Source organism: Mus musculus, chromosome 5 (genome assembly GCF_000001635.26).
Source record: "Mus musculus strain C57BL/6J chromosome 5, GRCm38.p6 C57BL/6J".
Classification (NCBI taxonomy): Eukaryota; Metazoa; Chordata; class Mammalia; order Rodentia; family Muridae; genus Mus; species Mus musculus.
The window spans coordinates 114,971,357-114,985,501 of NC_000071.6; the positions used below are offsets into that span (position 1 = coordinate 114,971,357).

Consider the following 14,145-nt stretch of genomic DNA (forward strand, 5'->3'; position numbering starts at 1 on the left):
CTTTGGGCCGCTGGGACAGCAGGAAGCTCTGGGCCACTGGGCCGGTTCTCCAGGGCAGAATCAGGTCACATTTCCTGGAGTGGGTCACTGCACCCTCAGTCCTAGCCCAACATCAGACTTCCCAGGGGGGGAAAAACCCCTGTTGTCTTAGCACTTCAGACTTCTGTGTTGAGGATACTGGGTTATAATGTATTGCATCCTATCATTGTGTGATCCGAACCAGAACGTGTGTGTGTGTGTGTGTCCTGTGTGTGTGTGTCTGTGTGTGTGTGTGTGTCTGTGTGTATCTGTGTATCTAATCTATATGTGTGTGTATAACTAATCTATGTTTGTGTATGTCTCTGTGTCTTGTATGTGTCTGTGTATCTAATTTTATGTGTGTGTATATCTAATCTATGTGTGTGTGTATGTGTGTGTATCTCTCTGTGTCTGTGCACGCACACATATGTATTGGGGTTTTTTGTTTGTTTGTTTGTTTGTTTGTTTGAGACAGTCTTACGATGTAGTTCAGGCTGACCTTGAACTCCTGATTTTCCTACCTCTAGCTCCCAAGTGCTGGAATTACAGACCCGTACCACAGCCAGTTTTTAGTCTTGCTGGGGTCAAACCCAGGGCCTTGTATACTCAAGGCAAGGGCTCTACCAAGAGCCAGAACCCCAGCCCCAAATACACCATTTTAATTTTTCTCAAGTATTACTTTTGTCAGTATTACCTAATGAAAGCATTTATATATTTTTTAAATCTTTTTGTGTGTGTGTGTGTGTTCCCGAGAGTGTGTGTATGTGTGACAGCTTGGGTGTGGAGGTCGGGGAACAACTGCAGGAATCAGCTATCTCTCTCTTCCACTCTGTGGAACCCAGGCAGTCTGACTTGTCACCTGCCCAGCCCTCTTGCCTTTTGAAATGCAGCAGCTGTTAGCAGCCATAAGCATATCCCAGCATGCAGCGCACCAATCGATCAATTTAAAACACTTTCATCATCCTAAAGAAACTGTTCTCCTGAGCAGCCCATTCCTATGCAGGTCTCTAGCCCCGCCTCTGGCAGTCATGGAGGCCGGAAGTTCACTCCATCCAGAGCGCAGATCTCATTTTATCCCCTCGATAGTGAATGGTGGGTGGGGAACTTTTGCAAGGAGACCAGGCACTTTCCGGTGCATCCATAGACAGCTAATTACCTATGTTCCGCCCACGTTTTAGCTGCAGTGAGCAAGGCTTCTAGAAACATCCACATGCACTTTTTTATGTGAATATGTGCTTTCGATCCTCATTCATGTAAGAAATACGTCACCAGGCGGTGATGGCGCACACCTTTAATCCCAGCACTTGGGAGGCAGAGGCAGGCAGATTTCTGAGTTTGAGGCCAGCCTGGTCTACAGAGTGAGTTCCAGGACAGCCAGGGCTATACCCTGTCTTGAAAAGCAAAACAAAAGAGAAACAAAAACAAAAACAAATAAACAAAATACCAAAAGAAATATATCACATGGACAAGGAGTTCTGGGCCAGCCTGAGCTACATATTATAAATTAATTGCTCATTAAAAACACTGGCCAGGCGTGGTGGCACACGCCTTTAATCCCAGCACTCCGGATGCAGAGGCAGGCAGATTTCTGAGTTGGAGGCCAGCCTGGTCTACAAAGTGAGTTCTAGGACAGCCAGGTCTATACAGAGAAACCCTGTCTTGGAAAACCAAAAAAATTAAAAACAAAACAAAACAAAACAAAAAAAAACCACTGTAAGTAAAGTGTCACATTTCCATTAGGAACAGGTCCATCCTTCCCTCATCCTGGCGGGGCCCCAGGGAGCTTGGCCCTTATCTTCCCCCATGTCCTTTACCTGGTGGAGAGAGCTGCCCCTAATCTCGGCAGTTTCCAGAATCTTCAAGGTTCTTTGGAGCCAGGGTCAAGTTTTGCAGTGGGGGGGAGGCAAAGGAGGAGACCACAACCTCCAGGCCAGCAGCGGGCAAGAATGCAGTGAGAGAGCCAAGCATGTGACAGGCGACCACGCCCCCTTCCCCCACAAGTCCCTTTCCATGTAAGGTGCTCGTTCTCAGCAAAGGCCATATGTGGCTACCAACAATCGTGCCACCAACCACATGTGGCTATCAAGAAATTTTGAAATGTCTTGTGTGAAAGGGTGTTATTTTTGACAAACGGTGTTAAATTTTAAGATAGAAATAAGATGAAACGTTAAAGGGGCTAGAGACATAGCTCACTAGTAGAGCACGTCCCTGGCACACATAAATTCTGTCCCCAGCACACACATTTAAAAAAATAACGAAGTCAGGGCTGGAGAGATGGCTTAGCAGTTAAGAGCACTGGCTGCTCTATCAGAGGACCGACCCAGGTTCAATTCCTCAGCTACATGGTGGCTCGCAACTCTTTGTAACTCCTGTTCCAGGGAATTCAACGCCCTCATTCAGTCATACACACGCAAGCAAAACACTAACTCACTTAAGATGAAAAGAAATAAATTAGAAAAAAAATAACTAAGTTACAATTTAAAGCAATTTGCATGGTATTTCACTAAAATGAAATTTTATTATAATTATTATATATAATTATATATACATATTATTGCATTATTATAGTTATAATATTATATTACACTTAATTATAATTAATTTTAAATTATATTATTGTTTAATTCATTGGGCTGGCTAGTTTGATGTCAACTTGACACAAGCTAGAGTCATTAGACAAGAAGGTCAGTCGAGAAAATGTCCCCCCTAGACTGGCCTGTGTGTGAGCCTTGACTGCTGGTTAGTGTGGAAGGGCACAGCTTACTTGGGATGGTGTGCCCATGGGCAGGCAGGCTTAGATGGTGTAACAAAGCAGGTTGAGCAAGACAGGAGGAGCAAGCCAGTGAGCCGCCCCTCCACGGCCTCTGCATCAGCTCCTGCCTCCAGGCTCCCGCCCTGACTTCCCTCAGTGATGGACTATGTGATCTGAGAGTTGTAAGCTGAAATAAACCCTTTCTTCCTCTAGGTGCTTCCTGTCTTACACAAGAATAGAAGTTTACGCAAGACATTCATTTGTTTTCTGTTTTTATTTGTTTTTTATTTATGTATTTATGTATGTATTCTATCTATCTATCTATCTATCTATCTATCTATCTATCTATCTATCTATCCATCTATTTAATGTCTGTGAGTACACTGTAGCTGTCTTCAGACACACTAGAAGAAGGCATCAGATCCCATTACAGATGGTTGTGAGCCACCATGTGGTTGCTGGGATTTGAACTCAGGACCTCTGGAAGAGCAGTCAGTACTTTTAAGTGCTGAGTCATCTCTCCAGCCTGTATGTATGCATGTATGCATGTATGTATGTATGTATGAATTATGTATGTAAGTAAGTTTAAGCATGGGTGCAAATATGGAGTCAGGGGACAATTTGGCAATGCTTTCTTTCCACTTCCCCTAGCCTCTGGGTCCAAACTCAGGTTCCAGGGATCGAGCTGAGTTTGTCAGACTTGCCGAGTGGTGAACGCCTTCACCACAGACCCCACTTACTGTTTGGTTTGGTTTGGTTTTGAGTCAGGGTCTCACTATGAACTCTGGCTGTCCTGGAACTTGCTATGTAGACCTGACTGGCCCTAAACTCACAGAGATCTGTCTGCCTCTACTTCTGGAGAGCTGGGATTAAACATAGGAGTCACTGTTATTTATTTGTTTGAGATAGATCTCTAGTGTAACTAATTTTTTTAAAGGTTTATTTATTTTATATATAAGTACACTGTAGCTATCTTCAGACACACCAGAAGAGGGTGTCAGATCCCATTACAGATGGTTGTGAGCCACCATGTGGTTGCTGGGAATTGAACTCAGGAGCATTGGAAGAGCAGTCAGTGCTTTTAACCACTGAGCCATCTGTTTTTGTTTGTTTTTGTTTTTGTTTTTTTGAGACAGGGTTTCTCTGTATAGCCCTGGCTGTCCTGCAACTCACTTTGTAGACCAGGCTGGCCTCGAACTCAGAAATCTGCCTACCTCTGCCTCCCAAGCACTGGGATTAAAGGCGTGCGACACCACTGCCCGGCAAGTTTTTGTTTTCAATGACAAGATTTCACTAAGTACTTGAGGTTGGTCTCAAATTCAGACTCCTGCCTCAGACTCTCAGTTGATAGTATCATAGGCATGTGCCACCATGCCGGACATTATTTTAATTTAAAAACTTTGTAATCAGATGGAAGGAGGAGGATCAGGAGTTTAAGGCAAATTTCAGCCACATAGTTAACTTGAGGCTAGCTTGGGCTAGAGGTGGGACCTTGTCTCCAAACAGACAGTAAAGTCAATAAAGACAAAAAAAAATCTTTTCTCATTCCTTTCTCACTGTTTAATTTTGGTTCTGTTTTCTACGATGTGACCGCTGCCTCATGTCCCTGCCTTCTTCACTGTGATGGGTAACCCCCACCCCCAACGATGAACCAAAATAAACCCTTCTCTCCCTAGGGTCTGCTCTGACAGGTGTCAATCACAGGGACAAGTAGAATAACTAACCAGGCAATGCTAACTGGCTGCTCGTTTTCTGGAATGTGAGCCACAGGAGGGTAGGCTCTTCTCTGATTCATTCACTGATGTAGTCAGAGCCTGGGAATATGCTATAGAACACCTAAATGTAAGATGCTCAATAAATATTTATTAAATCAATCTCATTACAACTAACCATGTTTTGTGTGGGTTTTTTTTTATGGTGTGTTCTGTGCAGATGTGGGGTATGTATAGCGCGTCTATGTGTGTGTGTGTGTGTGTGTGTGTGTACATACTATATATAAATTGTGTGTGTGCATTGTGGAGTGTGCTTATGTGTATGTGGTGTATACGGGGTATGCTTATGTGTATACGGTGTGTGTGTGCTGTGTGCATGTAAGGTGTGAGTGTGTATTTGTGTGTGTGTTGTGTGTGGTAGTGAAGTCCAATCTACTCTGTGATTTGAATATTTTCTTCATAGTTTGGAAAACCACACACACCAGTGCAGCAGTGCCTCTGGTCTGCAGCCTCATTGAGAGCTTCATGTCTTCATTTCCGGGGCGGACTATCCGGAGTGAAGTTGCTGGGAAATGGAGCATGGCCCTCTCCTGCCCTGCTGCCTTCCTCCACGGCTCAGTGAGAAGGCGTCGTGGCTAGCTGCTGGGCTTTCCTGGCCCTCCTGGATTTTCCAGCCTCTAGAGCTTCTGTCATGCACTGGGTTTTCATAACACTTCTGAGTTCTGTTATAGCTCCATTCTGCAGAGGAGAAAAAGAGAGGCACGGGGCGGGGGTTGGGGTGTTCAGTGAGGATCAGAGTCCTTCAGAGCTGGGGTCTAGGGTGGGCAGCTGCCTTTGAGAGCCTGGTGCCCTCTTCCCAGGGTCTGGCATTGTTTCTTGATCCATGCTATTACCAGGGAGGAGACTGTATGCTTTTCTTTTGTGGCTTCATGCTTTGGCAGCTGCCTAGTGGCTGGAGCAGGAGCCTAAGGGCTCAACCTCGGGCAGTGAGTGGTGGTGGCTTTTTTTAATCTCAAAGTCTGACCTGCAGCAAGACTGTACCACCCAAACCTCCCCCAAATGATGTCACCAATAGGGGGCCAAGTGTTCCAAAGCCTAAGAGGGATGTGTCTTGTTCAAACCACCACACAGGGTCTCACTATATACTCCTATCTGGTCTGGAACTCACCATAATGAGACTGGCCTTGGGCCTAAGGTAAGCCCCCTGTTGCTGTTTTCAAGGGTCTGGTCCCTTGAAGCTGGTGTTATAGCCAAGTGTGAACCACCTGACTTATGTGCTGGTAATTGAACTCAGGTCTTTGGTAGGAAGGCTTAACCAGGCTGGAGAGATAGCTCAGTGGTTAAGAGCACTGACTCTTCTTCTGAAGGTCCTGAGTTCAAGCCCCAGCAACCACATGGTGGCTCACAACCATCTGTACAGCTGCAGTGTACTCATATAAATAAATTAATTAATTTAAAAGAAGAGGGCTTAACCACTATGCTGTATCTGTAGCACCAACGTTCTCATTTTTTTCACTTGATATATAATCACTATTCATATTGGCGCTCAGTGTGCTAATTTTGGTTTTTGTTTTGTTTTGTTTTGTTTTGAGAGAGAGTTTCTCTGTATAGCCCTGGCTGTCCTGGAACTCACTCTGTAGATCAGGCTGGCCTCCAATTCAGAAATCTTCCTGCTTCTGACTCCCGAGTGCTGGGATTAAAGGTGTGCACTGCCACATGTATATACATCTTGGGGTTTTTAAACCCTTATAAGCAAAAAAAAAAAACAAAAACCAAACAAACAAACAAACAAACAAAAAAACCCAAGAGGCTTAACACCTAACAATTACTGTACGAAAATACAATTGAAAGAAAGAAAAAAAAAGCTTCAGTTATTCTCCCTCCCCCTACTCTTTGAGACAAGGTAGCCTGATGTAGCCCAGGATATGTATCAAGGATAACACTGTGTATCAAGGATAACATTGTGCTCCTCACCCCGCCCCCCCCCTCACTGTGTGCCGGGAATATTTATATAGTCTCTAAGGGCTTTGTACAAACTAGATAAAAACTATTGGGTGACCACTTCTGCAGCCCTATTTTATGCATTTTATTTTGTTGTGTTAGGACAGGTTAGGGTTAGGGTCTAGCTATCTGGCTGGCCTGGAACTCACTCTGTAGACCAGGACGTCCTGCCTCTGCATCTGAGTGCTGGGAGCAGAGACACGGCCTGCTTTGTTTGTCTTGTCTTGTTTTCCTTAACACCTGTAAGGATGTCCTAGCTAAGTACCATTGTGCCCATAGACTGGACACAGCAGCTCTGATCCTGGCATTAGATTAGAATCTACCACCTTCATTTCCAGCTCTGTGACCATATTTGCATGCAGTTTGCCAGTTCACTCTGTATCAAAAGGGCCATAAAGCTGGTCTCAGGAGGAAGTTATAGCGTGTAAATAAGGAATAAAAGTTGCTTCCTTGACCAGACTGAAGGGGGGCAGGGCACGACTGTGGTTTTTTGGTTTGTTTGTTTGTTTTCTTGTTGTTATTTTGTTTTGTTGTTTTTTGCAAGGCATCCAGACAGGTGTGTCTGTGTTACCGGCTAGATCTCTCTAAGATCCTTCTAGGATCCATGGTTCGGGAACTTCACCTTTCCAGGGTCTCCACAGACATAGTAAATGTTAAAAAAAACAGCTGTGCAGGTTTAATCCCAAACGCTGGGATTAGAGGCCTGCGCCACCACTGCCTGGCGACATATTTCTTAAATTATTTTTTGTGACCAAGCAAGAGGGATGCTGGGTCAGCCATCCCAGAGTTGCCTTGCCTTTAACTCACTGCTCCTTTGGATCTGTGCCCAAAGCTCGTTCCTGGCGCTCATCCACGCACAATTTTCTGAGCCCGAGTTCTGAGCGCATCTCTGCAGCAGGGTTCTCACCCGCTCTCACAACCGGGTGCAGATCCAGGAACGAACACATCCAACAGGAAAGAGAACTGAGGTGTGCCTGGCCCTTGAAAAACATTCCTTTCTTTCTCTCTTTCTTTTTTTAAGATTTATTTTATGTATATGAATACACTGTAGCTGTACAGATGGTTGTGAGCCACCATGTGGTTGCTGGAAATTGAACTCAGGACCTCTGCTTGCTCTGCCCCAAAGATTTATTTATTATATGTAAGAACACTATAGCTGTCTTCAAAGGCACCAGAAGAGGGCGTCAAAGCTCATTACGGATGGTTGTGAGCCACCATGTGGTTGCTGGGATGAGGACCTTTGGAAAGGCAGTCAGTGCTTACCCACCGAGCCATCTCACCAGCCCTGAAAAACATTTCCTATTAATTGTATATTGTGGGGTGAACGTGTGGAGGGCAAAGGACAACTTGCGAAATCCAGCTATCTCCTTCCACCACCTTCTTTCTCAGATTTTTCTCGAAGGTGTGTATTCAATCCAATGAGACGTGAACGCAGGGAGAGCGGGACAACTGTATGCAGCTCTGACCTGGACGCAGACAAACTCGGAGCAGGAAAAACAGCGTGGGCTGAGCAGGTTCGGTGTCCTTCCGCGTGGATGCAATCTTCTTCTTTAGCAGTAGAGGGCGCTCGACCTCCACGCGCCACAGCTTCCTGCCATTCCTGCCTAAGAATTCTCCAGTCAGGGGAAATTTTGTTCAGATCCACCCACTTTATTCCTGGTTGAGACTCCCCGCTCCGTCCAAATGGCAGAGAATCTCTTGTCTGAGCAAAACACTTCAGGCAGCCTTGCCAGGATCTCACCTGCTTTCCCTGCTCCGCAGGTGCTGTTAGGAGACAATCTGGTTCTCACAAGCCAAGAGCTCGGGGACATCTATGATACTGAGATGCCAATCAAAGTTGGCCAAACAGTGAAACGAGGGCTGGCAACACTCGCTGGATAAAGGGATTGCTATGCAAGCGTGAGGGCCCGAGCTGGGATCCCTGGCACTCATGAGGACACCTGGGTGTGGCTTTGCGTATCTGTAACCACAGAGCAGGCGGAGACCGGAAGGATCTCCGGGCTCACTGGCCAGCAATCTATTAGAAAGAGTGAGCTCCAGGGTCAGTAAGGGACCCTGTCTCAGAAACTAGTGGAGAGCATGATAGAAGACACCCTCCACCAACCTCTGGCCTTTTCCTGAGCCTGGAACACACGGACGCACGCATGCGCATAAACACACACTGAACTAGGGCTCAGGGACCTGTTGAAGGCACCATTGGCTGGAAGAGCCCCGAACTGGGCAGACAATATCAGGCTTTGCAGATCCCGTGGCTCCCCTGAGCCTGTTTCCTTATCTGTCCGGGAAGGACGGTGTGTCTAATACATGGAAATTATTGCAGAATTACCACTTGCAATCCTGAATCTTACCTAGAAGAAGGCAGAAACTTCCAGAGCGGTACCGCGTGGAAGCCTGGCATCAGACTGCCCACTGTAGGAAACCTCCCAGCTCCATCCAGTGCCTACAGGAGCTGGGACACAGGTACCGGCGGATAAGCCTCCTCCCCCACTCGCCACCAGGGTTGAGCCTATGTATGGTCCCTTACTCTGACAAAGCTTCTCCGTGCTTCAGGGACTTGACCCATCCCGGGCTGAGTCGCCCTCCCCTTCCCAGGCCGGATGTTTGTGCCCGCCTCTCCACAGCTGTTTATTAAATCCTAATTCCTCTTGTAGACCTGAAAGGGGTAGAGCCAGCGAGGGGAGGGGCTTAATGTCCTTACCTCCCTCTCCCCCACCCCTCAAAAAAAAAAAGTTCTGAGAGAGCTTGTCTGCTCCTCCAGGAGCAGACAAGGGGCCTGCGAGTGCAGCCCAAGTCAGCTCAGAAAGCTACAGTAATTTAGTATCATCAGGTATTGCGCCTAGCTGTGTGTAAGAGAAAACCCAAGGTCAGGGTGGTATTCCAAATCCGGCCTAATTTCTTTCAGAAATGGCACTGGGGGGGTCCCACACAATGTTTCCACTACCCTTTTACCCTACTATCTTTGTGGGTAGACAGGCTCTAGATCCCAGGAGACCTGTGGGGCTTCCACCTGCCTGCCAAGGGTCTGAGCTCACTCATTTGCATATATTATATTCTACTATATTACTATAAATTATATATTTTATATTATATGCATATATAATGTAAATATTATTTTTTATATATTAAGCCAGGTACAATGGTGGATTCCTATAATTTCAGCTACTCAGAAAGCTGAGGCAGGAGGATTGCAAGTTGGAAGCTCAAGTTGGAGCAAGGCAGCCTATATAAACAAGGGCTATATAAACAAGACTTTGGCTCAAAAGGGGGGGGGGAGTAAAACAAAGGAAGCGGGGAAGCTCTTGAAACAACTGAAAAACAGTTCAAGGTCTGAATAGTGAGAGGTTTTTAATCTGAATCAGAATTCTCCATTGTCAGGCTGAGGATGTATGTAGTCCATGGCCTGCCTGGAATGTGCAGAGCCCAGGGTCCAACCTCCATAGGGCTATACACTGGGCAGGGCCTATAAACCCGGCATTCAGGAGGTGGGGGGAGGAACATCAGCATTTACTGAGGGTCATCCTGACGCCTGGGATGCATGAGACCCTGTTTCTAAACCAAAAGAATTCACAATGCTGTCCCCTATAATAAATTAATTGGCTTTTTCTTTTCTTTTTTCTTATTTCCTCCTCCTCCTCCTCTTTTTCTTCCTCCTCTTCCTTGTAAGGTTTCACTGTGAGGCCCTCGAAATCCCCCTGCCTCAGCCTCCCCATAGCTTTGACTTACCACCTCACTCTCTGGCATCTCCGTCAGAAGATCTTGAACTCAGTAAGAGTTTCCTCAGGTGCCAGGCAGTAGTGGCACACACCTTTAATCCCAGCACTTGGGAGGCAGAGGCAGGCAGATTTCTGAGTTCGAGGCCAGCCTGGTCTACAAAATGAGTTCCAGGACAGCCAGGGCTATACAGAGAAACCCTGTCTCAAAAACAAAAACCAAAAAACAGTCGATTTGGGGCTTGAGGTTCCAGAGTCGATGACGGTGCAGTGGAGGTGGCAGGCAGCAGGCAGGGCCAGCAGCAGCCCAGAGTTCACATTTTGAACCTAAAACAGGATGAAGAATGCTAACTGGTAATAGCCATTAGAAACCTCAAAGGCAGCCCCCAGGGCCACACTTCCTCCAGGAAGGCCACACCACCTAATCCTCCCAAGTAGCCACCAACTGGGGACCATGGATTCAAACCAGCGCATCAAGTGAGCCAGAGGATGCGACCCCCGACCCCCGGGGCCAGCTTCACCCAGAGAGTCAGCTCCACTCAGGGTCACAGGCTACCTCCTCTCCTAGACGCCACTCCAAAGAGCCCGTACCTGTACCGCCCTCACAGACCTAACTCGGAACCAATCAGAGGATGATTGACAAGTTTTTTTTTTTTTTTTCCTCCGAGTGGAGTTGCTTCAGCGCCACCTCCCTGAACTTGTTAACCGAGCAAATCCTCCAGGCTCAGCTCCAGCCGCCAGATCAGAAGCCCTGGAGGTGGCCCTGCAGTTTCCAAAAGCCCTCGAGGGTTTCCGGATGTGTTTCTCCGTGGGAAACTTCCACCTTTCAAAGGTCTATGGCTTCTTTTGTTGGTTTTCATTTTCGTTTTAACAAAAAAAAAAAAAAAATTACTTAGGCAGAGTGGTGATTGGAGGCAGAGGCAGGGGCATCTCTTTGAGTTTGAGGCCAAGCCTGGTCTACAGAAGGAGTTACACGACAGCCAAAGTTACACAGAGAAACCCTGTCTAGAAAACAAACATACAAACAAACAAAAAAACCAAACAAACTGTATTTAGTGCAGCAGGGTGGGGGGTGGGTGGGGGGGGGCGTGCATATGGGAACAGGACCACAGCCTGTGGAAAAAGGTTCTCACGGGCCACCAGATAGGTCCTGGGGATTGAACGCAGGTCTTCATGCTTGACAGCAAGCGCCTTTATACCCACTGAGCTGCCTTGCCAGCCCCTGGTTTGTTTGTTTTTGTTTTGTTTGAGACAAACTCTCAGTATGTAGCCCAGGCTGTCCCAGGCGCTAAAGTGACAGGTGTAAGCTGCCATACCCCCTTGTGACTGCAGGTATGATGAAATTCCGTTTTGAGTAATAAGGAAATGAGTTCCGAGAGGCAAAGGCCGCCTAGCTGTGTATGAGGGCTGGGTTTTATCCTTACATCACGTGAGGAGAGCCAACCTCTCCCCAAGGAACCCAGCCAAGAGGAGTCCAGCTGCAGCAGAGATCATTTCTTCAAGAAAAGTTAACAGAAACTAAAAATTAGGCCGGCAGGATGGCTCAGATAAAGGGATAAAGGCGCTTGCTGCTAAGCCTGGTGACCTGAGTTTAATCCCTAGGACCCACGTGGTGGAGGGAGAAACCAACTGTATATGTGTGAGCCCCTCCCCCACACCTACGTGCCACTAAATAATGGTAAACAGAATTAAAAAAAAAAAAAGTGAAAACCAGTTTTGTGTTTTATTATTATCATACCACAGAAATTCTTTTAAAAAAAAAAGATTTATTCATTTTATGTACATGAGTTTTATTTATTTTATGTATGTGAGTACATTGTCCCTGTCTTCAGACACACCAAGAAGATGGCATCAGATCTCATTAAAGATGGTTGTGAGCCACCACGTGGTTGCTGGGATTTGAACTCAGGACCTCTGGAAGAGCAGTCAGTGCTCTTAACTGCTGAGCCATCTCTCCAGCCCGATTTTTTTCATTTTTTAAAAATAGTTTTTATTCTCTCTATCTGAGTGACTTGCCTACATGTATGCCCAGGTACCACATGTGTGCAGGGCCCTCCAGGGCCAGAGGAGGGCACTGGATCCCTTGGAACTAAGGTTACCAACAACTGTGGGTGCTAGGAATGGAACCTGGGTCCTCTGCAAGAGCAGCCAGTGCTCTGAGCCGTCTGCATTTCTTTGTTTCTGTTTGATTTTGAGACGAAGGTCTCCTGTGGCTCAGGCTGAAGACGGCTTTGAGTTTCTGAGCCTTCTGTGTAGGTGTCTAGTATCACAGGTATGTGCCTCTGTGCCCAGTTCTCTTTGGAACATGAGATTGAACCCGGGCGCGCTCATGTGCCATGCCAGGATAACACTTCACCTAGTGAGCTACAGTCCCGGACCCTTCTTCATTTTATCTTTCCTTCCCTTGAGACAGGATCTCTCAGTTCCCAACATTGCTCCACATGGCCTGCCTCAAGCTCAAGGCAATACTCCTGCCTCAGACTCCTGTGGACAAGCATGAGCTACACTCCTGGCTATAATTAGCTCCCTTAAAAAAGAGAGAGAGAGAGAGAGAGAGAGAGAGAGAGAGAGAGAGAGAGAGAGAGAGATGGCGCACGCCTTTAATCCCAGCACTTAGGAGGCAGAGGCAGGCGAATTTCTGAGTTCGAGGCCAGCCTGGTCTACAAAGTGAGTTCCAGGACAGCCAGGGCTATACAGAGAAACCCTGTCTCAAAAAACAAAAACAAAAACAAACAAACAAACAAGCAAAACTGTACTCGTTCATGGCGAGGAGGGCTCCGCTCAGCGGAAGAGCACTAGCTAAGTTTACACCAGGCTCTTGGTTTCATCCTCATCCCATAGAGAAGAAAAAAACCAAAAAGCCCTCCTCATCAGGCATTTTCTGAGAGACTGGGAAAAATTTTTAATTACTTTCAATTACATTTTTTTTTCCTGCCAAGTAAGTCACCACATAGAGATGAAGCAATGAGAAGCCTTGGTTATATTTGGCTTGCATATATTACGCATAAAGCTTGATATCTGGCGCAATAAATAGCCCGGCTGGGGTAATTAAGGCTGCTCTTCCAGATACGGTCCATCGTCTGATAGGCTGTGACGCTCAGTAATGCCAGAGCCGTCAGCAGTCAAAATGCGTGTAAATGTCACATCCTAACCAAAGCGCAGCAGTGGGCTGGGGCCCAGCAGGTCTCCAGGGCCACATCAGCATCCCATAACTACACGTTAGCAAGCTCCTCCCTCAGTTTGGGTGATTACAGCGGCTACGTTTGCAAAATGCTTTTCTTTGGTGCTCCCAGTTCTCTGTGGGCTCGATAAAGGCTGGTTCATTTTTTTTCAGGTGACAACACCGAGGCTCAAGGCTAGAGAATCTAAGACCCCGACCTGTAGCATGGCTGGCCTCAAACTCACTCTGTAGACCAGGCTAGCTTTGAACTCACAGAAACCCACTTGCTTCTGCCTCCCAGGGGATGGGATGAAAGGCGTGCACCTCCACTCCCAGCGTTAACACCCAAGTTTCTCTCTCACATGATCAGCATATCTTCCCATCCAGACACACCTGGATCAAATAGGCTTAAAAAAAAAAAAAAAAGAAAAGGAAGGAAGAAAGAGAGAGAAAAAATTATGTACATGACATTCTGCCTGCATGTATGCCTGCAGACCAAAAGGGCACCAGATCTCATTACCTGATTGTTATAAGCCACCATGTGGTTGCTGGGAATTGATTGAACTCTGGACTTCTGAAAGAGCAGTAAGTACTCTTTAACCTCTGAGCCATCTCTACAGCCCCAAATAGGCTTTCTTTATCTCTCCTTCCCAAAGGTCACTCTGGGAGCCAATGATGGCTTGGCTTTGATCTGGTTTGGTTTGGTTTTGGTTTAATTGGTTTGGAGTTCTTTTGAGACAGGGTCTGTAGAAATCTTCCTGCTGGATGCTGGAACCACAGTGACGTGTGTGT

The 14,145-nt window shown here is 46.6% G+C and overlaps 1 long non-coding RNA gene across 5 annotated transcripts in view; it reads left to right on the forward strand.

The window, feature by feature from the left end:
- Hnf1aos1 overlaps positions 1–14,145 on the forward strand; it is a 29,184-nt gene that overhangs the window by 2,614 nt on the left and 12,425 nt on the right. For 2 of the 5 annotated variants that reach the window (XR_387597.4, XR_878697.3), the window contains exons 2-4: positions 7,873–7,997; positions 8,804–8,943; positions 10,862–11,025. The exons of 2 other annotated variants lie outside the window; for them this stretch is intronic. This is a non-coding gene — a long non-coding RNA (HNF1 homeobox A, opposite strand 1). The remainder of the gene's footprint in view (positions 1–7,872; positions 7,998–8,803; positions 8,944–10,861; positions 11,026–14,145) is intronic. One more of the 5 variants, XR_878698.3, reaches the window with a different exon arrangement.